At 44.7% G+C, this 26,599-nt stretch overlaps 2 long non-coding RNA genes across 2 annotated transcripts; both read left to right on the forward strand.

Annotated features, from left to right (window-relative positions):
• The first annotated feature begins 9,436 nt into the window (after positions 1-9,436).
• LOC107314847 (uncharacterized) lies at positions 9,437-14,483 on the forward strand. The gene is made up of 4 exons (XR_014946544.1): positions 9,437-9,688; positions 10,773-11,043; positions 13,045-13,113; positions 14,382-14,483. It is a non-coding gene; the product is annotated as an uncharacterized LOC107314847 (long non-coding RNA).
• Positions 14,484-19,447: 4,964 nt separating this feature from the next.
• LOC146760716 (uncharacterized) lies at positions 19,448-20,922 on the forward strand. Its single transcript, XR_014946545.1, has 2 exons — positions 19,448-20,323; positions 20,462-20,922. It is a non-coding gene; the product is annotated as an uncharacterized LOC146760716 (long non-coding RNA).
• The last annotated feature ends 5,677 nt before the right edge of the window (positions 20,923-26,599 follow it).

Consider the following 26,599-nt stretch of genomic DNA (forward strand, 5'->3'; position numbering starts at 1 on the left):
GGAAACAGATAGCAGGCGCTGGGAACAGTTGGCACACAGAGCAGTGGCAGTGGCAGGTGGCCCTGTCTCTGTCTGGCTGCCACCACTCGGTTTTCTGAGCAAGGATTTTGGGGTGTATGTGTGATGCAGCACGTTTTTCTGGTCAAGTATGCCCAGCTGAGGATGCAAATGGATGCGGAATGGGGTGAGAGCCTTGTAACTCTCTCTGACCCCATGGACAAACCATAATTGGAAGCAGTCCTGAAGTGTGCACTGAGATGAAGTCACTCCAGGCACAAGGGGTCCTTTGAGAAGCAGAAGGATCCTCTGCTGGGAACAGAGCTGAGACCTCCCAGAGTTCCAAGCAATGAAGCTGTAGGAAACAGAGCATTTCTTCTGGGAAGATCTGACATTTCAGTGGCTGGATTTGCTGAAAACAGGAAAAAGAAAAGCTGAATTTATGTTTTCAAAGAAAAAAAATTCAAAATGCCTTAACAAATGCAGCCCTGACTTGGAGCTGGTGAAACACCTCACTGTGCTAACGATAAAATTTTCAGTGTGATAATGCCAAAGCACATATACGAGAGCTGAAACAGTGTCTGTGCTCCATCTGTGCTCTGTGATATTGAAGTATTGCAGTGTAATACAAAAGCACAAGGAACAAAATGAGAAAACCATGTTTTACATTATTGAAGTGAAATAACTGTGATATTGTCAAACAAGGCAAGTCAAAATATGTCGTCTTCACTTTTTAAAATAGGAATTGGCATGTAAAGGAATCTCTCAGAATTTTACCAAAGCCCATGAGCACTTTTCAGGCAATAGTCATGGCTGTGGCTTCGAGGTGAGCAGGGAAGAGCAAATGCCATTTTGCAGAAGTGATCCAAGCATTTGTGTCACCCCACATTGCAAGGAGCTCCCGCGGTGCTCCTGACAGCAGCACAAACGTGGCCGTGTTGCCCTCAGACAAGCTTTGAATCCATAAACTGGAGCCCGAGGCCTTTGGCAGAGATTGCTTTGTTCGGTCCCACCTCCCACCCGCATGCTTCTAATTCAAAGCCCTGGGCTACGCCTTTGTCCGCACCACTGAATATGCACTGGGTGCTGCCGCGGCCCCAGTGTGCTGTACCAGACCTGCTCCCACCCTGCTCCTTTTGGGAGTTGGAAATAATGACAAGGACTGTGCTTTAACCTGTGCTAGGCTCAGGAAAGTCCTCCTCTGGAGACGGGGAAGGGGAGCACAGAGACCTGGGGTGGGCTCAGTGTCCCTAGGCTGCTCTCTCTTGAGGGCGCTGCAATCAGATGGATCCACGTTGCAGAGAAAAGGTGCTGAGAAAGTGTTGGTTTCTGATATGTGAGAAGTGGGGAGGCCTAGAAAGAAGAAAAAAGTAGGTTCCAGATTGTCAGACCTTTCTTGCTGTACTTTCTGTCCTTTTTTTTCAAGAAAATCTCAAAAACTGTCATTTTGGGTCAACAAAGCATTGTGATTCAGAGCATTCAGGGTGTTGCATGTAAACCTCTGTATTTAAATGTTTTTTTGTGTATACCCAATTAAGCAGAAGAATTTGGTGCCACTTAGATAAGAACATAACAATCTCTTCCAATTTTACCTGAAGCATCATACGACCTCCTCGATGTTTTTGCTGACATGGCTTTTTTAGGGGGGAAAACCTCAAAAATCCCAAGTCAACCAGCCATTGTGAAGGTGCCACCCAGGGTCTCAGTGTGTCCCTGCAGGCAAGAATCATGGGCAGCGCCCCACCAGCTGCAGGAAGCTTCCTCGTCCCAGCAGGTTGGGCACAAGCTCCATCAGCTCTAAGAAGATTATGTCATGAATGTTTTCCCTCTGTTCCTTGCCCCTTCAGTAGCCTCCCACACCCCTTAGGACTGTCATCCTTGTTTTCAAAATTCAGCCATGCTTTCTCGCTGTTGCCTTATGGCTGCTTTTGTCTCTGCTTACTCACCCCATCAGCTCTGAGCTGCCATGAGAGTCCTCACTGCAGCCTTTTTATGCTCTATCTGATTATCTTGTTGTCCCTGCAGCACACTGAGATCTTGCTGACTTCAATTTTCACCCTTTAGATCATCATTTTCTGACACTAGAAAATATTTCCTATGGTTTCCTTTGAAAGATGCTTCAGAAAACACAGAGTGGTACATTTGTAAGGTGTAAGATCAGAGGAGATGATTAAACCCTCCAGTCCAAACTCTCATATCCGTCACAGCTTCTTCCCTTTCTTCTGGTTAAAGATGCTCCAAGTTTGAGAACATGTACTTCTCCCAGGACAGGCATCCTGCAGGGCAGGAGCCATCCTGCTGTCTGTGTCCCATTGCAACATCTTGAAGGTCACAGTGTGTCTGCAGTTGGCAGCCACCTCTGCCTGGGGATAGAAACCTAGTGGGATGGGGGTTCAGGTTCCTCTCTTGTTTCAGTGGTTGACCAGCCATGTAGGGTGAGATATGAAGTCGTGGCACCTCAGAGTACCACCATCTGTGTTTCATCTCTGGACATCTTCTGGTTCAGACACCAAGTTTCATCCTCAGCCTAGGGAGTAGCAGTGCTGTAGCTCCTGTCCCAAAAGGCCCTACATTTGGTATTCACAAGGGCCTGTTCTGGGGGCATGCATACGTTAACATAAGGATTCCTATAAATAGGTGAGGTAGCACAGGGTCACCCCTGAGTTAACACACTGGCTTTCTCCTGAGTGCCCCACCTAGGGCAACCCTATTGGTGCTCCTCAAGTAGAGTTAACAATTCATGTGTAGGACATCAGAGAGGGGAATACCTTGTGGGCTGAGCAGGAATCCTGGTGGGATATCCCCGGACATCTTACGTGACTGCATGCAGTGCTTGCAGCACTGTGCCCCTCTCTGCATGCATGACAAGGCCTTTGTAATTAATTTATAGGAGCTGTACAACCAGCCATGCTTGCACAGCTAACTGAGGATTAAATCTAACATCAAAGACCGACTGTGAGGCTTCTTGGCATATATAGGCCATCATTTTTAATGGCTCAGCCATCTCTGCAGTTAACTGCTTCAGCCCCTGGACTCTGAGGGTTTCAGCAGGAGCATGGACAGGGAGTCACACCACTGTTTGGGATGTTTTGTCTTCATATATGTATTTATTTCCAGTGCATCTGTGCTCCAGTTTGTAAGTTAGAGCACTTAGAGCTTCAAGTTGATGCACAGGTGCAGGACAATAAGAAGAAAAGACACTGACACCATCTATGGATGTTGGCATGCCTTGAACTCAATCTGTAAACAGCCCAGCAGCAGCACCAAGGGGAAAGCTTCATTGCAATTTGGAACTGTGTATTTATTTAGTCTAAAGTTCATTATCTTCATATGGAAGCAGAGAGATGAAAGAAATTCTCAGAGCAGTGGAAAGAACAGGATTTCTTCCCTGATTTGTGAAAATAAACATGAGATCGGATTGCTCCCTGCTTGGTAAAAAATCTGCTTTATCACAAAGTGGATGAGGAAGAAAACAGTGGGTATCACCCTGTAACCTGTTCCTCCGGGAACCACAGCAATGGAGCACAGGGAGAGCAGGAGCAGAGGAACTCTGTGCTGAGCCAGCTTTCCTTTCTGGTATCCTAGTCCCCTTGCTGATAGGATTTTACTAGCATCTCCATCTGTATGCAAAGCATGGGAGACCCTTCACTGAGTCTTTAATAACAGAAAACCCATGAGGCTGGGCAACGAGGGAGGTGCTGTGTTATGCCCAGGTGCTGACCTATTTGGACGTGCATGCATTTATCCTGAAGCACTTGGCTGCCTATGGTTGGATACTGAAGACACCTCTCCTTGGAGAGCAGTGCCTTGGTGGCACTCTAGGGGATGGAAACATTCCAGTGCCTGCTAGCTATGCAAATATAACGCTTGGCACCTTTATGTGTATACTTTTAATGCCACAAATGCGTTTGCCAACTCCCATATTTTCCAGCATGTTGAGCTCTGCTCTCTGTATATTTTGCTAATCTACTAAACGTGTTTTTAGTCCCATTAGAGTAAATAGTAGGCTTCCTCCAGCTGGCCTCCTCATGCTTCTGGGCAGCCAGACAACTACCCTCATGCAGAAGGGAAGCCAGCTCCCAGTACTGTCATCACAAGGTCTGCGGAGCAAGGAGAAATGGGCCCCGAGAGGTAGAGTTTGCAGTTAGGGCTAGGGGAGGAGGGAGCCAAAGCTAAGCTGGTAGGAGGCATCACACAGAAGATGATGCAGATTTGGTCCTCTGAGGTGAGATATGCAGACTTGGTCCTCTTCCTGCCTGCTGATCATCCCAGCTGCAGGAATGTGCCCGCACTCCAGAGGATGAGCAGGGGGTGACCTCTGCCCATGCTTTCTAGTAAAATTGCAATTGTATTTTTCCATCCTTTGGAAAAATATAATTTCTCTGGGGCACACAGAATTAAGTAGGGCCAGGTAGTCAAGGAGACAAAAGGCGTAAAATTAAAACAAACACTGCTAGGGAGATGAGAACCTGCTTTATGGGGAATACTGGGAATACTGAGAGGAAACACAATTAGCAGGTACAGATCCACTTTAGTGGAAAGGACATTAGGGAAAGCTTGTGAAGCCCATAATTGCCCAAACTTGCTTGTCACGAGAGTGAGCTTCAGCTTGTGTTTGGAAGTGAATCAATAGAGGCTGTGTACTCTCAAATGATACAGAAGTGAAGTGGAAACCAATTATCCCTCAGACCCTTTCCTAGGTACGTGTCTGACAAATCTCACTCATTTTAATGTGAAAAATCCTTGTGAGGAAGTATGAAAAACCCCACATCATTCACACACTTTACTGCTGAAACCCAGAGTGATTTGTCCTGCTAACTTCAGCTCAGTTTTGTACATGTCCATTAGTTATGTGCCCAGGGACCTGAGATCCTTGCCAGGTCCACCCGTGTCTTTCTAATGATTATACTACATAGGGTGATCTTCTGGTTGCCTTTACACACTCTGCCTTAGTGCAGAGCTCTCTGCTATCTCCTGTAAGCATGAGCGTAGCAAGCCCTTGTTTTGAGGTGTCAGTTGTGAGCAGAAGTTAGGGACACTTGTATAACCACCAATCCTTCAAGTAAGTTACACCAGGCAAGGGCAGAAGTGAGCAGCAGTTGGGGATACCAGTAGTGGCAGCTCCTGCAGCACATCCCTGATGCAGGGAGAGAATGTGGCAGGTATGGCAAGACATGTGTGACTCCCAGAATGCTGCTTACACAATCTGAACCTCTGATTAACCATCTGAGGCAAGTGTTGGGTCAGCTGTGGAAACACAGGTGAAGATAATTCAGCTGTGCTCCCAGAAAGGGTGGAGCTTGACTCCACCTCTCCTAGATTTCATTTCAGGGCTGACCAGCACTAAGGCAGCATTTCTTTTTGGAGATTGCTCCTTCATGGAGTTTGGGTGACAAGCCTCGGCATTTTCCGTCTTGACTAAAGGCCTCAGAATTGGTGAGTTTTTTCTATAGATAACCTTTGGCTATCTATCTACCACCATTCTTGTACTATTTCCAGCTGTACATCACTATTCTTGCATTATTCCACTGTACATTTGCAAATATCCTATTAGGTTAATATGTGCCAAAGAACAACTGCTCTGACTGTAGAAGACCTTTGTGTATCTGTCCACAAAAACCTGTAGGTGCTCTGTAGGAGTGGAATTGTTTGGGTTATAACAACCAGCTGTCTTCATGGTATTTTAAGCTAAGGCAATGTATACATGGAGATGAAGGATGTATGCTTTGAAATGGCTTGGCTGCCTTAAGCCCTGCAGTGATGCAGCACGCCTGGCACCCAGCTGCACAGCTGCTGTTTGCCCACCTCCTGTGCCAACAGCCAAGTCCCCACACAGGGCCATGGGGCTGAGCAGGATAGGTAGCAGGGGACAGGGCATGACAGCAGTTGGGCTCATTTCAGTGCTCCTTAAACTGAAGAAACCATCACTTGAAGTAAATCCCAGAAACTCGGTGCATCTGGTCCTGGGAAGCTTCCAGGATGCTTACTGGCAGAAAAGAAGAAAAAGACTGTTTTTCCTCAAAACAGTCGAGAGAAGTGGGAGTCTGGGAGAAAAATAAAGACCAGCTTGAATTCCAGAGGGCCCCTGACTTTTAGAAATAGTGTAGGTTGTATCTGATTTTTTTTTTTTTCCTGTTATACAAGAGAAACCAATTTAATTCCACTTGTAGTGAAGCATAAGATTAGATGGGACTAAATATGTGTGTAGGTTGTTTATTAGCAAATGGAAGAGAGCAGTGAAGGAAAACAAACAAGCTTATTTCAGGGAGGTTTGTTGCCGTATTACTGGTCACAGGAGCCTTGGGGGACAGCAGGCACATTTCTAATTGGACTTGGGCAGCCACATTCAGATGGGACAGATCCTTGCTCCAGAATAGGAGAACTGCGAAACTCCATTCTATTGAAAAACTTGCTGTTCTGCCTAGTGATGGCAACCCCTGAGCTGTTTGTGAGTATTGGTCCTTTTGAGAGTGGGTAACTCGATAGTTAGTGGGTCTTGTACACCCAAAGCACCAGGAGGCAGCTCCATGATCACCCACCTGGATATAAAGGCAGTCTGTGTCAATCCTGAGTGGTCCATGCAGCTGGAAAGGCTTTTGCATCATCTAATTTGAGCCTCTTATGCTGCAACTGAAACCCCTTAAGCCTTGTGCTATCCACAGAAGGCAAAGAGAATGGTTTATTGCTCTTCCTGCTGTTCAAATTCTCAGAGCCAGTTTCATCTTTTCTTCTGGAGTAAATAACCCCAATTCCTTCATCATGGCTTGTGTTTTCCAGATCTTGTATGACTCCTCTGGTTTCTGCCTCCTTGATTATCACCTTTCTGGAGGAACAGAGCTCAAAGCTGGAAGCAGCACTGATGGGAAGGCCTTTCTTGGCCAAAGCAGACTCTCTTCATTTGGTTTACCAATTGTGTTCATACATTCCAGTATGGTTTATAAGCTCTTCTGCTTCCAGCAAACCCACTGTCTACCTAGCCATCTCCATTTAGTCTTTAAGAATTTGTTTGTTTCTTCCTAAGTATACCACTCTGTACTTGTCTTTATTGAAGTGCCTCCTGTTATTTTCAAACTATTTCTTCATCTTATCAAGACCATTTTGAATTCTAATCTTATCAAGTGTGCCTGCAGTCTCTCCTAGATTAATGCCACCTGCAAATTTAATAAGTGTGTTCTCATTCCATCATCTAAGTCATTAATGAAAACATTGAATAACATCTGCTACAAGAAAGATCACTGCAAAATCTCAGCTGATGAATCGCTTCAACCTGACAATTAACTGAGCAGCTTCAAGCTATCTTTATACCCAGTCTATAGAAACTCCCTTTGGGCCATTCTTCTCTAACTTGTTTATGAGTGTGTCATATAAGACCAGTGTCATAAACCTTGCTGAAGACACATGACACTGACTGCTCCTGCCACGTCCACAAAGCCTATTACCCTGTCAAGGAGGGAATTGGGTTGTGTTGATGTGATTTATTCTTGACATATTCCTATTAACTTCAACTTTTCTCAGCTTTATCATTGAGTAGCTTAAAAGTTTTTTAAATTGATTATTTCATGATTTTTTTTTTCATAGAAATTGAAGTTCAGCTCATAGCTCGATAATTCTCCAAAAGGTAACAATTTATTTGAATTAAAGGTTTTTTCTGCCTGGGGGCCATTTTGCAAAAGCTACCCATGGTGGCTGTTATCTCTGGGGAGTAGCTTCGTGTCAATGTATCCTTTGTGCTTTTGAAGAAATCTTTTAACCATCTGCATGGAAGACTAGGAAAACCAGTGAGGCTGCTGTTTCCACGCTGTCTTTCTACTCATCTTCATGGTATACCAGACAGCAGGACATCTATCCTCAACTGAAGAACTAATTAATGCCTGTAGCTGCCAGAGGAACATGGGAGTTCTGCTGGAAAGCCTGCTGGGTTCCTCTCCTACCATGCTGGGCTACCAATATGAATGCTGCAACTCTGCAGGCTGGCCAGCTGCGCTGGGCTCAGCAAGATTCCATGGAGCTGGTTGAAGAGAAACCTGATCCTAGTCAGCTTCTGCTGAAGAGAGCTCTGCCGCTGAGAATTAGCAATAGACTATGCCATTCACGTCTTTCAGAGGGACAATGGGAGAGGAATCAAAGGCACTGCGATATTGCAAGTATTATGATGCTAATTTTTCATATAAAGGATCAGAAGCTACAGGCCTTGTCTAAGGGGCTCTCTCTGCTCTCTTACCCCACTCTCTGATTCATTTTAAATAGCAGAACTTGTGTGGGAGCACTGGGGAGCCACACTCTGCCCGTTCTGTCAGGGGACTTCCCTATCCCTGTCCATTTCCTGCCTTCACATGCTTCCTTTATCAGCCGCTCAGGTGACATCTCTCTGCTCTTGCTATTTCCTGGTCCTGTGGTTGGAGCATCAGCACCTGGACCAGCCTCTCCTGGGGACACCAAGCCAGGAACACCACGCCATCACTTTCTTTGCCTATCTGTCACCCACAGGTCCCTAAAGCTAATGTGGGATGGGAACAGAGGAGCAGTGAGGAATGTAAGCAGACAAGCCCTCTGGAGAAGTTTAAATATTTCTGAGGGAACAAGCCCGCTGTGTGTGTGCATTCAGCTGAAGCCCTTTCATGGAGGTGCCCTGAGGAAGGCTGGTTAGTGAGGCTGTGCACAATGCCTTTATGAGCCAGCACCATTAGGGCACAGGCAGCTGAGCTGCTGGGTTAGTCCTGAAAGCCCCCTGGCATATGGGGAGGCTGGCCCCTATTTAACCGTTCCCCAGCTAGCGTTCATGCTGAAAGGGGTGCACTTACCATTGCTGCTGGGGAGAAATGGATTCTCTGCACTTAGCTGCAGCCCTATTAAGCCACACTGAATAGGATCCACTAACAGATCCTAAATTAATTCAGGCAGCAGCCTCTGTATGAAAAGTTCAGCTAATGAGGGCGGGCGCCGTGTCCAGGGGGTGGGAGGAGGATGAGCAAGAGCCCAGCACAATGCTCCTCGCTGTCATATCCTGCACAGACGGGATTTGTATTTATTTTTCTTCTTTTTCTTTCAGGGATGACACAAAAGAGGAGAAAATAACTCCTAGAACGTTGCAGCTGTGCAAGCAGCACCCACCCTGATTTGTCTGAGCAAGGCTTCAGCGATGCAAGGGGAGGCTCCTAGCCGCTGGCAAATTGTATTACAGGGGAAGAAAGCCTCCAGCCTCCCTTGTTTGATGCCAGTTTGTTCATGGAGCAGCATTAGCCCTGCTGCTTTGTTGGCTGGCAGGGAGGAGGCTCAGGCAGCCTCTCCAGTGGGGTGGTGGAGGCCTCATCATGGCCCTGCCTCACAGGTCAGGGGTCACCCATGGCCTCCTGACAACCCCAGTTCCACATCTGCTGTGTGGTGATGTCAACGCAGCCCCTGCGTGCCCTACATTTGTAATTAGCCTCCCTGGGGGATGGGGAGTGGCGCAGCTGAAAGAGGAAGAAGATACATTACGGGCAGTGCAAGGGTGGGGGCTTCTCTCCTTTGCTGACCACATCAGCTTCCCCCAGGATCTGGCACTTACATCTTCATTTTGATTTTCGCTTGCTAGCTGAACTATAGAGATCATTTGTCTCCTGACACTTCTCATTCTGTCTTTGTGTTACGAGACGGTAAGAAATGGAATGCTTAATCAGGTGATTCGTGGGGCACTGGCATTTCTGCAGAGGTAAGTGTGAACAAGGTGAGTGTTTGTGATGAGCAGGCAGCTGCTGTGAGCTGAGGGTGCAGAGGGCTGCAGCAGCCCCTGTTTACTCTGTGCTGGAGAAGACCTTCCACCTCCCACATCCCAGAAAACACAGGAGCTGGGCAAGAAGGGTTAAAACCAAGCCAAAAATAGTAACTACAGAAGTGCTTACAAATGAAAATAAATGAGGGTATTCTGTAGTTTAAAAAATGAATACGAGCACTGAGAAGTAAGATGTAGAAAGGCATGCATTATGGAAATAAACAGAGTGAGTCAGGGTTAAAAATAGGTAAATATTGAGAGCACGCGATATTTAACATGTGCAAATTGTAAGAACAGGAAGGGATCCAGACTTAAGCAATGAAATAAGAACATGTTAAGGAACAACAGCTCTCCCTCCTGCTGATTAAGTTTTAGCAAGAGGGTGTGGATCGGACACTGAATGGCTGGGAAACACAGATGCAATGATGGATTGGGCATATTTGGAGTTGAACTTAATTGATACTTGAATTAATAGACTGCATCCAACCTCTAGGTCAGACCCTAATGCTTTTGTTTTCCATCTTCCTCCCCTCAAAGAGCAGTTGCACAAGTCAGAGTAAGGGTGGTAGTTCACAAGGCAGGCTCTGTACTATGTTCTCCCATCCTGCATCGCTTCGCACAGTGCCCTCCAGCTCCTTTGCTCTGTGAGCTGCTCAGAGCTCTGCCACTCATCTGTGCAGATTCCGAGCAGCCACCAGAATGCAAATCACGGGAATAACTGGTTGGAGATGGTGATCTTGTCCTCTACGAGAGTTAACATATCCTCTTGGATTCAGGGGATGTAATTACAGAGCTACATACAGCAAGGAGGGCTGATGGTTCATGTTGGAAATGGGGCAAACTGTAGTAACAGGACTGAATTCAAGAAAATTGCTCTGTTTTTTTGATTTATGATAGTGAGAGCAGCATTCCTAGTCTGCTACTTGCTTCAGGGATCCTGAGACTCTTATCATATTATGTAGTGCCTTTGAGGAATTACAGAAGTTTTCCAATATATTAAAGATTATTCTCTTTCTTTAAATAGAATTGAAAAATAAATAAAATCCAGCTGCACCTGCTCACACCAGAAACAGGGGACATGCTGAGATGGTCTCTGCTGCTATTTACATGCACTGATCCTGACTGAGGGGAGCGCAAATGGCACCTGGCAGAAGAGTGATACATCCACCTCTCCTCATTACTGATCCTGTGGACAAAAGGATGCTGCCATTAACCTCTACAGCCTCCAGCTCAGGGACTGCATTCAGGGAAGAGATTTGTTGTGGAAGGACCAGCTCTCCTGGGGCCTTGAGCATGTGAGTGCCATCTCTTTCTCAGCCTACAGTACACAGCACATTATGGCCATTGCATGACATGGTGCTGGATCGCTATGGAGGGACTCAGTAGTTCTCCAGCAGGAGACGAGAGATTAATTCTCTGACAGAAATAATATGGGAGGTTTCTTGGACAGAAGAATCCCTGCTGTGAACTTGTTTGGTCACAGGTTATCCTATATTTTCATGTGAGTCCCAGGCATGGTGCCAGACTGGGTATCACCACCCACCAACTGAGCAATGCTCTGAGCTGCTGCAGGTACCAAGTACCTAGTGGTACCAAATGCTTTGATAGCCACAGTCTTTCAGGGCCAACTAGTGCATCTAAACTATTTGTTGAAAAAGTGAAATTCCTGCACTTCTCTTGGTTCCTCTCTCAGTTCCCTTTTGATAGCACGAAGGCATCATTGCAGGGACCTCTTTTTTTTTTTTTTTAAGGGAATTTACATGGAGAAGTAGGATCTGCATATGACAATATTCATCTGCTCCATCATCTTATGGTAGTCACCTGTGGTTACAACTCTGTGTAGTTCCATAGCTGGTAGCTGTTTTGTCACAAAGCAAAGAAGTGAAGTGCTGAGCTGGAGACTTAGCAGTGGGAAGAGCTGAGTGCTATAGAAACGTGGGTCCAGATTTGAGATAAATATCGCTATACATAAAACCAACATATCCTGAGCTGTAATATGATATATTGTCACAGGAAGCCACTCTGTGGAAGTATTATCTGTAGTGATTCCTTGTCACCCTGCAGATAGGGTTGCATGTGGCTGTGAGCACAGCAACCAGCCCAGGCAAGGCATCGTGCCCAGTCCTGCATTTTTCCTGGAGCCACCATTCCTGTCACTTTCCCAGGAGCACCTGCCCAGAGCCTGTGACAAGACAGTCAGCTTTGGAGCCAGGGGCACAGATGAATCAAGCATTTGCAGACATGCAAGTCTGAAATCAGGATCATCTTGTGTCCTACGTGTAGCTGTGAACAAGTGTCTGGGGAGGGAGAGGAGCACCTACTGTGGAAGTCATTCCTACTGTCTGGGAAAAGCCAGCAAGTCTTTTCAGAGAGGTTTCAGTTGCAAGGCACGTGTACTGATTTCTGTTATTTGTGAAGCTATCAGAGGATGCCAATTAATTTCAGCATGCTGGGCTTTTTTTCTGGGGGCAGGTAAAAACTGGTAAGCTCTGACAAGCCGCCCTTTCAGGTGTCATTCAACCTGCAGCAGCACATTTTATCTGGATAGCACTACGCAAACACTGCTGAGTCAAACCTGGGATTGTATTTGGTCTCTGACAAGTCTGTCTCATTTTCTAACTTTGTGACATGCTCTATGCTGATGCACAAGTGGGTAGCAAATATCACCATATAAACAAAATAGGCAATATGAATCAGATCCAGTATTCAGTCCCTGGAAAGATGCCACATATTCTCAGAATTTTGCTGTGGAGATCAGCAAGTTTTGGTGGGTCCAGTGCAGAGCTAGAGGTAGCACAGAAGAGGAGCTGGAGTCTTGCACATTGGTCAAAAGAGCAGAAGGCTCAGACCATTGCCATCACTAGAAAAAGGTTCTGCTCAGTGTACAGAATGAAGGACAAGAAATACATCACCTTCTCAAAATTTAATAATGGCTTTTTATTCTTCCTCCCACAAAATGCCCTTTGTGGGACATGCAATCACGAGTCATGCTAATTGGCTTTGTCTTGAGGACACAGATTTCCTTTCTGGATTCAATCAGCAAATATACTTCTGCATCTGCCTGTCTAATTTGAACAAGTGACCCTTCCCTTGTCTCCACTTAACCAAAGCTATAAGTTCTTCTACACAGCCTTGAGGTTTTTAACAGCTTTTAGAGACACTTTATTCATGAGGAGAAGTAGCATCACAGGGTATTTAAATTAATTGGAGATAATAACTGCAAGAGCTGAGGCTGGACTCCTTGCTCGTCTTTAGCCTGGCTGATGACCAGCCACTATCCTTCTTCATGCCTGCAGGAAGGATGTTGTGGTGTCTGGAAACTGGCACACCAGGGCCCTGACCTCATAGTGGTGAGAGCATCTTTGGTAAGTCAGTCTCATTTTCTTGGCTTCCTATTGCATATTGCATTTGAAACTTCTGAATCATGTCACTAGCTGGCCAATTCTTCTCCCTGACACTTCCTTGTTCTTTTTTAAAAAACAATCTTTGATTATTTCATTTTTCTCAGGAAGAGGTCCTCCCTTGGCAGCTGTTACTACTGTGAGATCTACTGAGTAACAATCTTTTGGCTAAAGAACTGATCAGATCTAGATAACTGATTTTATTGCTGCTGGCCTGCATACAAAATGTTTGCCACACCCTCGCCCTTTTGAATGAGTACAGCTAGAAGTGCATAGGATTTGTTTCAGCAACTGCACGCGAATCCAAATTGTATTTGGAGAAAGCTGATTTCAGCCCTTTTTCCCTTGTTATGTCATTACCTCTAATCCTGATCTGTAATTTGTGCAGGGCGTCATTTCAGGCATCTCTTCAATAACTGTGGTCATTTCCTGTTAATGTATTTGTTCCATGCACCATAAAGCCAAAGTCTGCTATTAGACACAGATCACCAAGCTGAGTGGGTCAAAAGCCTGTAAAGAAGCACAGCATATCTAAAGGGCTGCAGACGATAACAAGCACATCCAAATCCCAAGGCAGATAACAAACATGTCAGTTGAAAACAGGAGCATTTTGACCCCTCTTTGGCTTGAGAAACATGACCAAAGGCAGAAAGGCATTTGTACCACAGGATGCAGCTCACCCCTGCACCAAGAGATCTCTCCAGCTTTCTGGCTTTAGGACAGCTAATGTCACTCAGAGCCAGGAGGGGTGAAAGCAAAACTCTGTATTGCCTCTCATTTAGTTGGCTCTGTGAGTCTCTCAAAGCCTGTTTCAAGGGGTGTGCTGGGATCTCTTACTCATCACTGCAGCCCTGGGACATTGCTGGACTTTGTTGCAGAAGGCTTTTAGACCCATTGACTGCATCCCCCAGCTTAGCATGTAGTCCTTTTATACTGTTCTTTTATTACTTTACTGCTGTTCTTGTCTCTCCAGGGAACAGTGCTTCTTTGATATGAAATTGATAGCAGTGACAGCTATGATTATCATCCTCTCTTCTTTTGATAATTTATATTACTTCAGTGTTTATTCACCTGTCATGGCTTACTGATAGAGAATTCACCTCCATGTTGTGTCTGCCTTCAGTCCTTCTCCACGATCATCACAATCAAGCCAGGTTTGAAATGCAGAACGTTAGTTGAAATAGGATTTTTGAATACTCCTTTAAAATCACTGTTGTTGTATTATTACACAGAGTAAATAAGAAGGAAAAAAAAACACACCTAAGCCCAGAGCTATTGCAAGTCCTCCAGTAGGTGGAATCTGAAAGCTAAGCAATGAAAATAACTAACAAAGGAGCTGAAGGCAAAAGTCAGGTTTACTTTGCCTAGCTTAGCCCTACAATGCAAATGGCTCAAATTGGATATTCTTCTGGAGTTAAGCACACGTTGCAGCTGGAGGAACCTCTGTATGCCCTGCGGAGCACAGCCCAGTATGGTGAGTGGGATGGGGCTGCCACAGACAAGACTGCTCTGTGATCCTGTTCCTCTATTTTTGTCTCTTCACAAAAATGCACCACAAATTAAATTAAAACAAAACAAACTGCTGAGAAGGGCAAAGAGAAAAATGCCTTGGCAACAAGGACTGAGGAGAGACTTGAGAAGGAGAAGAGGAAGCCAGACCTGTGAAATCTGAGTCGTGCATCTTGGAGTGATTTCGAGGGGTGAGGGGAGAGACTTGTTGGAAGATTGTAAACACTTTGCAACAGTAGCCGTGAGGGAGGGAATTAATTACACCCACGTTATACAATGAAACAACAGAAAGAGCAGGTGCTTGGTAAGGAAAATTACAGGCAACCTTTGCTCTAAGAGTAGCTGAGACCGGGAGGCCATTGCAGAAGAAGATGCCAAGACTCTCTCTCCTTCTTGCATCCCTCCTTCCCTGCTGCTCTGTGCTTGCAGCGGGCTGCTGCAGGGTAAGTCCTGTTGCTGCAGGATGACAAACTGCAGAGTGGCTTTTCAAGGAAATGGATGGGAAGGGCAAACAAAGCAAGAAACCATCCTCTGAGGGGACATCCATTTTGCAGCTGTCTGCTGCCAGACGTAGACTCCCCAGCGGCAGGACAGCATGAAGGGATTTGTTTGTCCCACCTGGCTGAAACAGGGCCATGGTGCTGCAGGCAGCTCTGCTTGCATCGGTGACTCCAGCACTGCCTCGGAGCCATCAGCATGGGGACAGCCTTGCTGTAATTGCATCCTGCACCACAGGGAAGGCTGCTTCCCTTGCAGTAAAGCTGCGTGTAACTGAGCGCGGACAGCATAAGGAGATTATCTGCCAACAGAGTTAACAGACCTCTCACACAGGCTCAGCAGGTGAGTTTATCTGTCTGTGCTTACACCATTCAGACAGCACAGTGGTGCTCCACAAGACATGTCCTGGCACTCTGCCTGGAGAAGCCCAACCTGGGCATCAGACATTGACACTGCCACACAGGGAATTACTTCGGTATGAGATGCTTCTCTGAGTGGCAGCCTGAGCTATTTTTCTGTTCTCTCTGTGAAATGAACATGCCACAGCATCTGGGATGCAAATAAATCCTACCTTCCTCTAATTAACACTTCACACAAGACTCCAGAGCATTTTTGGGCTGTGAAACAAATACCCAAAGCTGATTTCCTACAACAGTTTGGAGACAGGACTTTTTCCAGAACATCAGCCTGAGCCGTGTTGCAAGGCAGACATGGATATTGCAGCAAATCTGTCTTATTATGAAGCATTTGTGTCCTCCCAAGTGCATCCACTTTCTTTTACTGTAGAAAAATCGTAACACTCTAATAATGCTTTGGTATCCTCTGCAAAGTAGTGTGTCTTCACATAAGGTGAGGCAAGCTCATTGCCCCCAGCCAGGTTTAATTAGTGCTTATTGCACATATACCTAAGGAACTGTTGAATTAATCTGAGAAAAATGGATGATGCTGTGAGGTGGTTGTGACTGGAATTAGTCACCGATGCTTTTACTTACTTTTAAACAAATGTTTCCATGTTTTAGCATGAATATTAACACTTTGGGTTTGATTTCATTTGCAGGAGAAAAAAGTCACTTTGTTCTTTAGTGAGCAACAAATTAACACATTGCTTGAAGTGAATCACCTTCTTCTACACCTTTGACACAGGAAAAATTCTACATATCAGATGTCCCCTGTGTTTTTACCCACTGAACCAGGTACCTCTGCCCTTGAAGGTGCAGGAGCTTCTTCATGCAGCTGAGATTTCTGTCCACTCACAGCAGAGCAGAGGCACACCTGAGCCCTGTGTGCCCCTGAATGGAAGCAGAGGGCCACCCTCAGTAGCTACAAACACTTGGGAAACTTCAAAGAAAAGGTTTGTGTTGTCTAATGAGTCCCAAGTGATTTTAATTGCCAGTTTTGAGACGTTGCTGTCTCAGAGATACATCCTATTACACACAGGTAAGGCAAAGATATTTCTTATGTATTTCCTTGCTCTTCCTTCATCATTTTTAAATGACAAGCAGTGAGCCTGTGCTCAGGCTGGATCTAATGAGACTGATCTTTGACTCATCTGGCATCTGCTGAAGGCTCCTTCTCACCACTAGCTCTAGGTGAGAGAGGTAATGAAGCATTTACCAAACCACTCCTTAAAGCTGCACTGATTTCCACTAGATGGTCCTATTCATACTTCTGATGCTATGTACATGCTTTTTCTCCTTGGAATTAGGGTCTGGCCTGAAGCCACATGACAATAAGAGATGGAAAATATTCCAAGAATAGATAGCTTACTATCTCCCCTTTGTCAAACAGTGCCACATGGGAAACAGACAAGTTGAAAGTAGCAGCAAATTATGTAAAATGCTTGAACAAGAATTACAAGATGTGCCAGATAATGATATATTTTTTGTTTGCAGGCTTATTCAGCTCTGCAACATTAAAATGAGACTTCAGTGGTGCTTTATCCCCTAGGATGGAGTTTTCTCAGCTTGTTAAAGAGCCCAGCTCCATGGTACTCCTCTACAGGAGCCACCACCATTCTCGCCTGATCAAACCCCACAGTCCAGAGCAGAGCCAAAGAGACTGGGGACTATTTTGTTTGGACCAAAGAACATGCAATGTATTATCTGATTATTATTATTATGTCATGTGTTAGAGGTCTGACAGCCAGATCTAATGTTATCTGCATGAAGCACAGATTTCTGTCCCAGTATGAATTTTATTCCCTGAGGGATTTTGAAGTTGGCTCTATTGATACAACATATAGGAACATTCTTGGGACAGGTGTGATTACAATTGAAGGGACAATGCTGATGTTCTTTATGCCTGTGTGATGGTCAGGAAGCAGGACACTATATTCCTGTGCTGTGATTCAGGAAGGCAGGAAGCATCTCCCATCGTTCTTCATATCTCCGTTTTTCAATGCTCTCTGAATTTCTGAGCACTATTTTCCAAGGATAGCTTTTCAATACAACTATGGTTAAAAGAGTCCACTGTCACAGTGAGACTAACTGTACCAGTTAACCTAACTAAAGACATTGCCTTCCCTCACAGTCTCTGCCTTGTTCTATTTATGACCCTCATTCTTGTGGCTGATGGGGAGAAATGAGTACATAAATGGTGCCAGAACAGAGCAATCATTTTGCATTTCACATATATCACACAGCTTTATTTTTCTTTCACTTTTCAGCTGTTATCACAGCATTTATGAAAGGAAGGAAATGTGTGGATGATTTGTGGAGGAACAGAATGTGCCCTGAATAGATATGTCGGTTTCCAGTGATTGGGAGCTGCAATTGCTGCATGTGAAGCCAAATTTAAGCATTACCACTGCGGTAGGGGTGAGGAGGGCTTTATACATTGCCAGGGCAGCTTGAGTTTTGCTTTTTAAGATGCAGTCGCTGGGGTCTATGGTTTATTCAGACTGGAGCGATGTGATACAATAGATGGATTGGTGTAGAGAAGGAAAAACAGCAGCACTGGGTATCTAAAGCACCAGGTTTGTGATGCCATTCAGCTGCCATATCTCAGCTCAGGGGACACATCCTTCCACATGCGTCAGCTTTACTGGCCTCACAGCCAAGCCTGCTCATGGACTTTGTGGGGACTCTGATGATAGTGGTGAAGAAGTGGCTGCATGACATAACGTTTGGATTTTGAGAAGCCTCTTGCTTTCCAAAATGTTTGAGAAGGGCAAATTCTTCCTGCCGGGAAGAAATGAGCAAATGATTTGCAGTCAGTGAGGATTTATTTGTTTAGTCTCTTCTCCCTTGACTGTATATTTTTATGTGTTCTTTCATTTTGTTTGTTTTAAACATCAAACAACATTCACAGCTTTCTGTTTTTAGTCCCTCTTGGGCTGCTAACAACTCCCTGCAAGTCAGGCTCTGTTACTGAGCCTGTTTGACAAAGCCACACTGCACCAGCTTCCTGCTCTGTGCTCCTAACATAAACACTTGAGTGCACAAATCTAAAGCTTCTTGTTCACAAATAACCAGGCACAGTGCTTTGGCAGCCCCATTCATAACCCTCCATGCCAAAATAACTGTCCTGTGCCAGCCAACGTCCAGGGGAAACAAATCCCAGTGTGACAGAGCCTGGTCAAGGGAAGTTAATTGAAATGAATATTCAGGAGGTGGTTTTTGTCAGCCAGAGGTGAAAGGTTAATTGATGACAATTAGCTTCCAAAAGCAATGATTCACATTGGTTTTGCTGCTGCTTTCTTCCCCCTGTACAACATTACATACACCACTTGCTTCCTTATGCATGAAAACAGCCACAGTGGTCAAAATAAAACCCTACATAATACTGTAACCCTCCCAGTAAGCTACAGCTGGAGTTCAGAGTGTGCATAGCAAACAGGGGAGGAACAAGACTGAGCTTTCTTCAGCATACACATATATTGTGGATACCTCCAATGCTAGAAGGTGAACCCAAATCATTGTGTGTTTTGCTATCAACAGATCTTTTCTCAGTTAATATGCTTGTATCTTTAAAATCATTTCTACTTGTGATCAGAATGCTGTCCTGTGGCAATGAATATTGCTGTTTGGTTACAGTGCAGTATTAGTGTATTTTCTTGTCACTTGTGACTATGGAATTGCAGTCCTATTTGCTGTCTTGTTCAGTTTCCTGCTAAGAGCAGACCAGCTTAGATCAAGGTGCTCAGGGCTGACAACCTTTGAACAGCACCTGGGATGAGGATTGCTTCAAAGAGTTCCCACAGGTAGTGGAGCTACAGATTCCCTTTGCAGAAACCATGGCAATTCCTCTCCTCCATCCCATTCACATCTAATGGCATGGACAACAGAAGCACTGGTTTATATTTTCTCCCATCACTTCTTGACTTCTGGGTTTGAAAACGGTGCCACGGATCCCCTTTGCAGCTCTTCTGGCATCAAGACCAATTTAAGAAGCAGGTCTAGGGAACTAAGTCCCAAAACACTTAGTTCAACATTATTGTATTTACATACATTGTAAGGTCCATGTGGTGGCTGGTCGTGGTGATTTGTTTCTGTTCTTTTCATTCATTTGTTCTAAGAGTTTCCCTGCATCTGAATCATGGAATCAGAACGCTGGAAAGGACCTACAAGATCATCTAGTCTAACCATTCTCCTATCACCTTTACTACCTGCTAAGCTACTAAACCATATCTCATAGCATTTCATCGAATTAATATGAGTGGGTTCTGCTCAGCCCCTGTATAAAATAAATGCTGTAGAAGCCTCCCTGAACTCCTCTACCATAAACACTGATGCAAATTGTTTATTTGGTTTTCTTCAGCTGTTTCTCCCCTTAAGTGCCCCTTTGGCACCTCAGTCATCTGCAGGAGCTGGCAGCTCTCCAGTGGGCTGGCAAGCTCAGGCAGATCATGGCCAGGAGCACTTTGGAGACAGAACTTCTTTTCTCTTTGCATCGGATTGGATCCTAGCATGAGGGATTTCACCCTGGGCTGAGACTTCTGATGTTACTGTTACAGCCAATTGCTGTTATCTCCATCTAGATTTTGGAGTTGTTTCTTAATAAACAAACAAAACAAATGGACAGACAAAACCAACAGTAAAACTCTCCTTGTCTGATGCCTTGCAGATGCTATACTCATACACAGCTGCTTTTGGGGGCTGTGTCCATCTAAGAAGTATTTCTCAGCAGTGATTGCAGCAGGGAAATGGCTGTGGGCTGCCTCACACAGGTATCATTTTCTTCTCTGTGAAAACAGATGGAAGCAATGCATCTGCAAGCACAAAGAGCTTTTTGTGTAACTCTCTGAATGAGCACATGTATTAGAGGAATGTGATGACAATAAACTTGCTATTATCTGCCCACACAGTCCCAGTCCTGCCCTGCAAGCCCCAGAGCTCACAGCCAAGCCCCTTTGGCAGCAGTGACACCGAGCTGCAGCTGCAGACGTGATGCCAGATGCAACAATGGGACCATGTGGGATGCAGGATGCTTGGTGACAGATAGGCTGGGAAGAGCTGCTCTTGCCACAGATGCTGCAGAAAGGTTTTGGGGTCACTGGACCAGCTGTACCTGTCAACACAACTCTGTGAAAGTGACACCAGCACATTCACAGCTTCAGAGACAACCTCATAAATCACTGTGCTCAGCTCAGCAAGTTATGGGTGTTACTGTAAGTTATGGGAAGTCTGTTACTGTACAGACTTCCAATGAGGGATCTTCTGGAATTGTATCAGAGACTGAGTTGGACTCACTATCAGAGCAGTGCATCAGGAACAGAAAATGCTACCCTCCAACATCAAATAAACAGCACCTGTTTGTATTCACAGATGAGTCCATTTTAAACTCATTCCAAGAAAGGTGAATTCGGTAGTTTAAGAGCTAATTTAACATTGTGCAGGATCACCTAGCAGTGGAGGTTAAAAGAAGACTGAAAATACATGATAACATTGGCAAGCGAATGTTGAAATCTCATAGATTTTGCAAGACAGAAAGGGATCACAGTAATAATTCTTCAGAAGGCTGACAGGAGAATAAAGTCTTTCCTCATGTCTTGATAAGAAAGCAAATAGATAATTTACAAAATAAAGTGCATGGAAAAGCAGATCTATAATGCTGTCATGCCATAATCAAAATTTAACCTTTAATATCAGAATGTAAAAGTGCACCTTGGCAGTAAAGTCATCAGCGTTAGGTTACACAGTGCAAAGCAACTTGTACATCTTCAGCATAACACAAGAGAAAAGAACAAGTAGAGTCACTGCTAGGTTTCTGAGCAGTGAATGCCATGTGGTGCTGCCAGAAGGGCTCCACCAACATCACATGTGTTGTAGGCATACACACTGAAAGCTGGATAACTGGGAAAGTATCAGAAAACTGGGATAATTGCTAGCTTTCATGAGGCAGATTATATTTCAGAAAGGATAAAGGGAAAAAAAAAAGAGATCCACTTAAGTACAATTAGTAATTATTTTCCGGACTTTGGGCAAACATGCAAGTATGCACCATGTCTCATAGATCTCTCTTATTATTAATGCATTCCAAATTTGTTTAAAAGGACTTTACTGAGCTTATGTATACATAAGAGATAAGTTAGATACCAGGAATAGATTGTCATAGAGATGGTATGTCTAACTGTGCAAAAATATTTAGTCCAGAGCATGAACCCTGGTTTCTGTCAGCTCGATGGATGTGACATGAGCAGGGTGCTGGAGCTGCTCCATAGTATTCATCATTGCAGGGCAACATCACACGTTTTTCTTTTTATGTTCACACTTGCACACATGTGGTAACACAGTGTCAGTACAGAGGAAGCAGTTTGGGTTATCCTATAACTGATCTGAGCACCAGAAGAAATAAAACAAGTGCTGCTAGAACAGCATAATCAAGGCACACCTGATAACCAAATGCATTGCCTTCAAAAGATAGCTATCCCCAAGTGGCTTTATTTTTCATACTTTTATTTAATCGGTCTTGGCTGATTATCCCTAAGTGCTGGAGAGAAACCTATCTCACATTTTCATGCGTGAAATTTGCTTTGGCAAGGCAGACAAAATCAGCAGAAGCAGCTATTTCCCTGCCTCCAAAGGCGCAGCAGCTGAACTGAACGGAGAGCTGAGTTTGTCACTTTGGGGCAGAGAAGGTGAGGTGACCTGTCACAGCAGGTGGCCACCCCCAGCCCAATCCCCAGCTCCTGCCCCCACATGCCCAGTGCTTGAATGGCTATCCAGCAATAGCAGGCTGGCAGCAAAGAGGCAGGCATAGATGCTGCGAGAGCTGGAGCTGCAGAACTGTGCTGATGGCTCAGGGCCCAGAGCTGTTTTCTCCCAAGCTGAAGAGCAGAGAAATCTGACAGCCCTGCCAGTGACTGAGAACTTCAGGATGGGAGAGGATTTGGGAAACTGCCCTGAAAAAGTCTGCCTTTCCAGTGCCTCTCCATTCTTTCTGAGAAGAAATTTGCCTTGGTACCCAAACTGAATTGCCCATGGTGCAATTTAAGGCCCCACTTGTCCTATTACTGATACCTGGGAGAAGAGGCCAACCTCTACTTCATTACAGTTCAACTCAGGGCCAAGAGGCCTCAGCTGTACCACCTTGTAGTGGAAGTCATGGCTTGAACCAGTGATTGAGCACCTGGAGAGAAGGCAGAGCCAACCCAAGGGAGGTCAGCTGTATGCAATGCCCCTAAGTGACCAGAAGTGGTGAAGCCAGGATCCACCCCCTTCCCAAACCTCATTTAAGGGTTGGCAGTGGAGGTGCGAGTATTTTGCTGGAGATCCTTCTGTACCTGATGTCATCTGAAGGTAAGCAGTTTTTTATTTTTCCTTTTCTTTCCTCTGTATCTGTAGTTTCTGCACTTGAGCTTATCTTTTTTTTTTGTTATAGCCTGGAACTCTGCTGCTGTACTGTTATTTGCTGTGTTTCCCGTCACATTATAGTGTCTTGTGAAGGGGTTGCGGGTCCTTTTGCAGCCTCTGCAATAAGGAGTTGTGTCTTCTCCTGCATAATTCCAAGGAATTATAGAAGTTGGATGAGAATGTGAGGTGCCAGGCATGGGGAGCTGCAAATAAGTATGAAGCCAGTAAGAGGTTCAGGGTAGAAGGCTTAGACCTGTGTAATCTGGTGTGACATCATCACTAGTCAGTGGTGACAGTTCTTGTAGAGACTTGCCTATGAAAGTGTAATGTTCAACCCTCAAAATACTAGATTTTCAGTGACTCACTTGAAAGATGTTGCTAAGCTGATTAGTGATGGTATGTGATGATCTGATTGCATTCAAAGTAGTTTCTATCTTGCCCTAAGAAGACCAGGAAAACAGCCACAGAGCCAGTTCTTTGCCTGTAGAAACATTCTTCACCATAGCTTGCCTCATGTGAGAAGTCACCATTATAATTAAAGTGGAGATGGAATTGCTAGTTGTCACCCCTGACAAAGACAGACAACCACTGAAGCTATTACTTTTGTCAAATAGCATCAGTTGTTAATAACATGTTTTGGTTTTTTTTTTCTGATCCGATGAGTAGCAGAAGTATAACATTAAACTAGGGTTCATCTAATTGAACAGAACACATTGTGAATAGCTTGTATAAAGCTTTAAAGCTTTCAGACACAAAAATCAAATTGTTATCTACTTGATTTTTCTAAAGGCTGAAGTTAAGCAGGAATTAATGCACTCACTACCATCAGGGATGAATGATAGAAGAACTCAGAGCTATGGCATTGGCTCAGAGATCCTAGAATGTGGTCTAGGAGCAGCACCAGACAGGAGGTTGGATGTGTGGTCTGGCTGCTTCTCTTGGCTGTGCATGCTCAGCAGGGCAGGGCTGTGTAGGAGCTGCACAAATTCAGTGCAGCTTCTCATCCAGGGGAAGGCAGGAAGCCTGCCTGGCTCTGCATGTGGGGTGCTCAGGGTGCTCTCCCTCACTGGGTCCCACTGAATTCCTGAATCAGTACTGCTGAGTTTCACACACTGTGCACTGTGTAAAAATCATGTTTTTCCAAGGTTTGGCATATACTGAGCATCAGTTTCACTGATGTATTTCTTCTAGGAGAAAGCATTAAGGACTTATTGTTGCTAGCCTGTTTGTGTTTCATACAGTTGCAGTACATCCTTCTTACTAATTTTCTTTGTAAAACAGGCAGTTTGTCTCTTCAGTGTCTTTCTATAGAAGTCTCCACATGCCTTTACCATTTTTGATCTCTCTCTATTCCCACTACATTAATCTACATCACAACAGAAAGATGCTTGCTCCTAGTTAAGGCTGTGAGGGTTTTTCTTCTTTGTAGCTGATTTTTTTTTTTTTTTCAAGGCTCAGAAGTACAGGCGTTTACTTGCATAACTCACAAGTCATGGAGATACAGGATGGTGCTGAGATCCAAATGAGTGATCACTAGAGAGAAGGGCTGTAAAATCTAGCTTTTCTCTGAATAATAAAAAAAAAATAAAAATCTTTCTGCTTTCCTAGTGAAAGACTTATCTCTTGTCCTCCAGAGATGTCAGGAATTCAAGATGTAGGTTAGGTAATCCTCCTGGCATGCAGCCCTTGAGGAAATGCACCTGTGCTCTGATGCTGACAAGGATCAGGATGCTCCATGCTGGAGGGGAAGGGCACCACCTGCACCAGAAGGAGAGAATGTGGGATGGGGGCACAGCTAGTGTTAGCAGGGGCTGCATGCAGCTGCTCATGTCTTCAGTGAGAAGCTGTGGCCAGGTAGCTAGTGGGTGTCTCAGCCCCATATATTGTTATGGGGCTGCATTGTGACATTCCCATTCATGTTATGAAACCATTCACTTGGGCATGGATTTTGAGATCTGCTGCTGACAAAGCCAGCAGGCCTGGGAGGCTGCGCCCACCTCACATAAGCATCCTTGAGGGCAGGGCAGCCAGTCCTGTAGGCTTCACAGTGTATTCCAATCTTCTGTTTATCAAACTGTTACACAGATCTTTTCTTATTAGCTTTCCTGGAACTGCAGACTTGGAAACCAGTGCTGCCTTCCTGTGTATAAAACAAATCTTGAAGACTAGCATTAGAAAATGTTTTGCTGACACATATTCTTAGCTTAATAACTGAAAAGAGGTGGTTGCAGATGCTTGTGTGAGAATGTAGAGTTTAAAAGATGTTGGAGTAGGAGTGAGGAGGTGCTGGGGTCTGTGGGTTGTACTCATCTATGTAGGAATGAAGTCATCCTGGTAAGGCTGAAGAGATGTTTAACTCCTTGTCTCTTTTTGTCTTCATTAAAACACAGAATTTCTCCTTTCTCCAGTTTGAGATTTGAATATTTTCTGTAATGTGAGATTCCTGCTCATGTTTTAACAAAGGATGCTCATTAATCCTTTCTTGACTAAAGTTAAATACAGCTTGCTGCAGAGGAACAGTTCCTTAATTTTTATGCTTTATTTTTTAAGCAGTGAGAGAGGTGAATACCCTCCCTTTGCTTTCAGCTGTGTTAATCACAAACCCCAGTGCGCTGGGAGATCATCAAGGCCAGCTCTATTGTTTGTTTTCCCACTGTGTGAAAGGCTTTCACTTAGAAATAATTTCATATGGTGGCACTAAGTAAAGAGAACTTCTCACATATGCCCTTCACAATGATGGGCCCTCTGGGTTGGGATGTTGCCATGTGCATTTTCTCAGAAAATACTTTCAGGAGTGAAAGTTAGGCTTAGGTCTTCAGATGAGAGGTGATGTCAGACCATAGCAGCTCCGGTGCTTTTTCAGCTGGTAGGGATCATGATAGAGAAAGTTGTTGCAGATGTGGTGTGCATGTGTGTCCATGCATGGGGTTATGTAGTGGAGGTCCAAGAGAGCAATGGTTTGCAAGTGTAACCATTGCTGGTCACTCACAAATAGGATAATGATGGCATAATTGGAATAGCTTCTTTTGCATGTCCTTTGTTGCACACAGCTGAAGCTGATGCATGCCCAGCTTTTGGAGATTGTCAGCAAAACCCCAGTGAGGGCTGCTGTATAGGTACACAAGTGCATAACAACTCAGTAATGAGAATTTGTATCTCACAGAGAATGCAAAGATTTCGTGCTTTAGCTGCACAAGACAAGTGCCACTTCTGCCTGTCAATACCGAGAAAGAATGACAAAGTAATACTTTAACCAAGTTTATAAATTTCTGTGGAGTTTTGCCATGCAACCCCCAGGCAGGTGTTTTCTGCTAGTAGTTGTTTATACAGTGAAGGGGCCATGTTTGTTGCTCTTTATAAACTGGTGTGACCTGGTCTGTTCCTGGGGACAAGAACACACTTTCTGTTGGTGTTGTCTGTCACAGGGAGCTGTGCTTCAGGAAGCCTGAGCAGGGTGACTTATTTGGGAGTATATGGGCTTGCATGCAACCCCAGAGCCCTTCCTTCCAGGACCAGCTGCAGTGCTACCTGGCTGTGCAAATCAGTGAGTCATTTAATCTTCTGTCCTCTATATTATGCAGTTGGACTGCAAGATGCATAGGTCAAGGCCTGCTATTTCCTACCCCTGCACAGAATATCTGAAATGCCTG

The sequence above is a fragment of the Coturnix japonica genome, chromosome 5 (genome assembly GCF_054131305.1).
Source record: "Coturnix japonica strain WE chromosome 5, WE-NBRP24, whole genome shotgun sequence".
Taxonomy (NCBI): domain Eukaryota; kingdom Metazoa; phylum Chordata; class Aves; order Galliformes; family Phasianidae; genus Coturnix; species Coturnix japonica.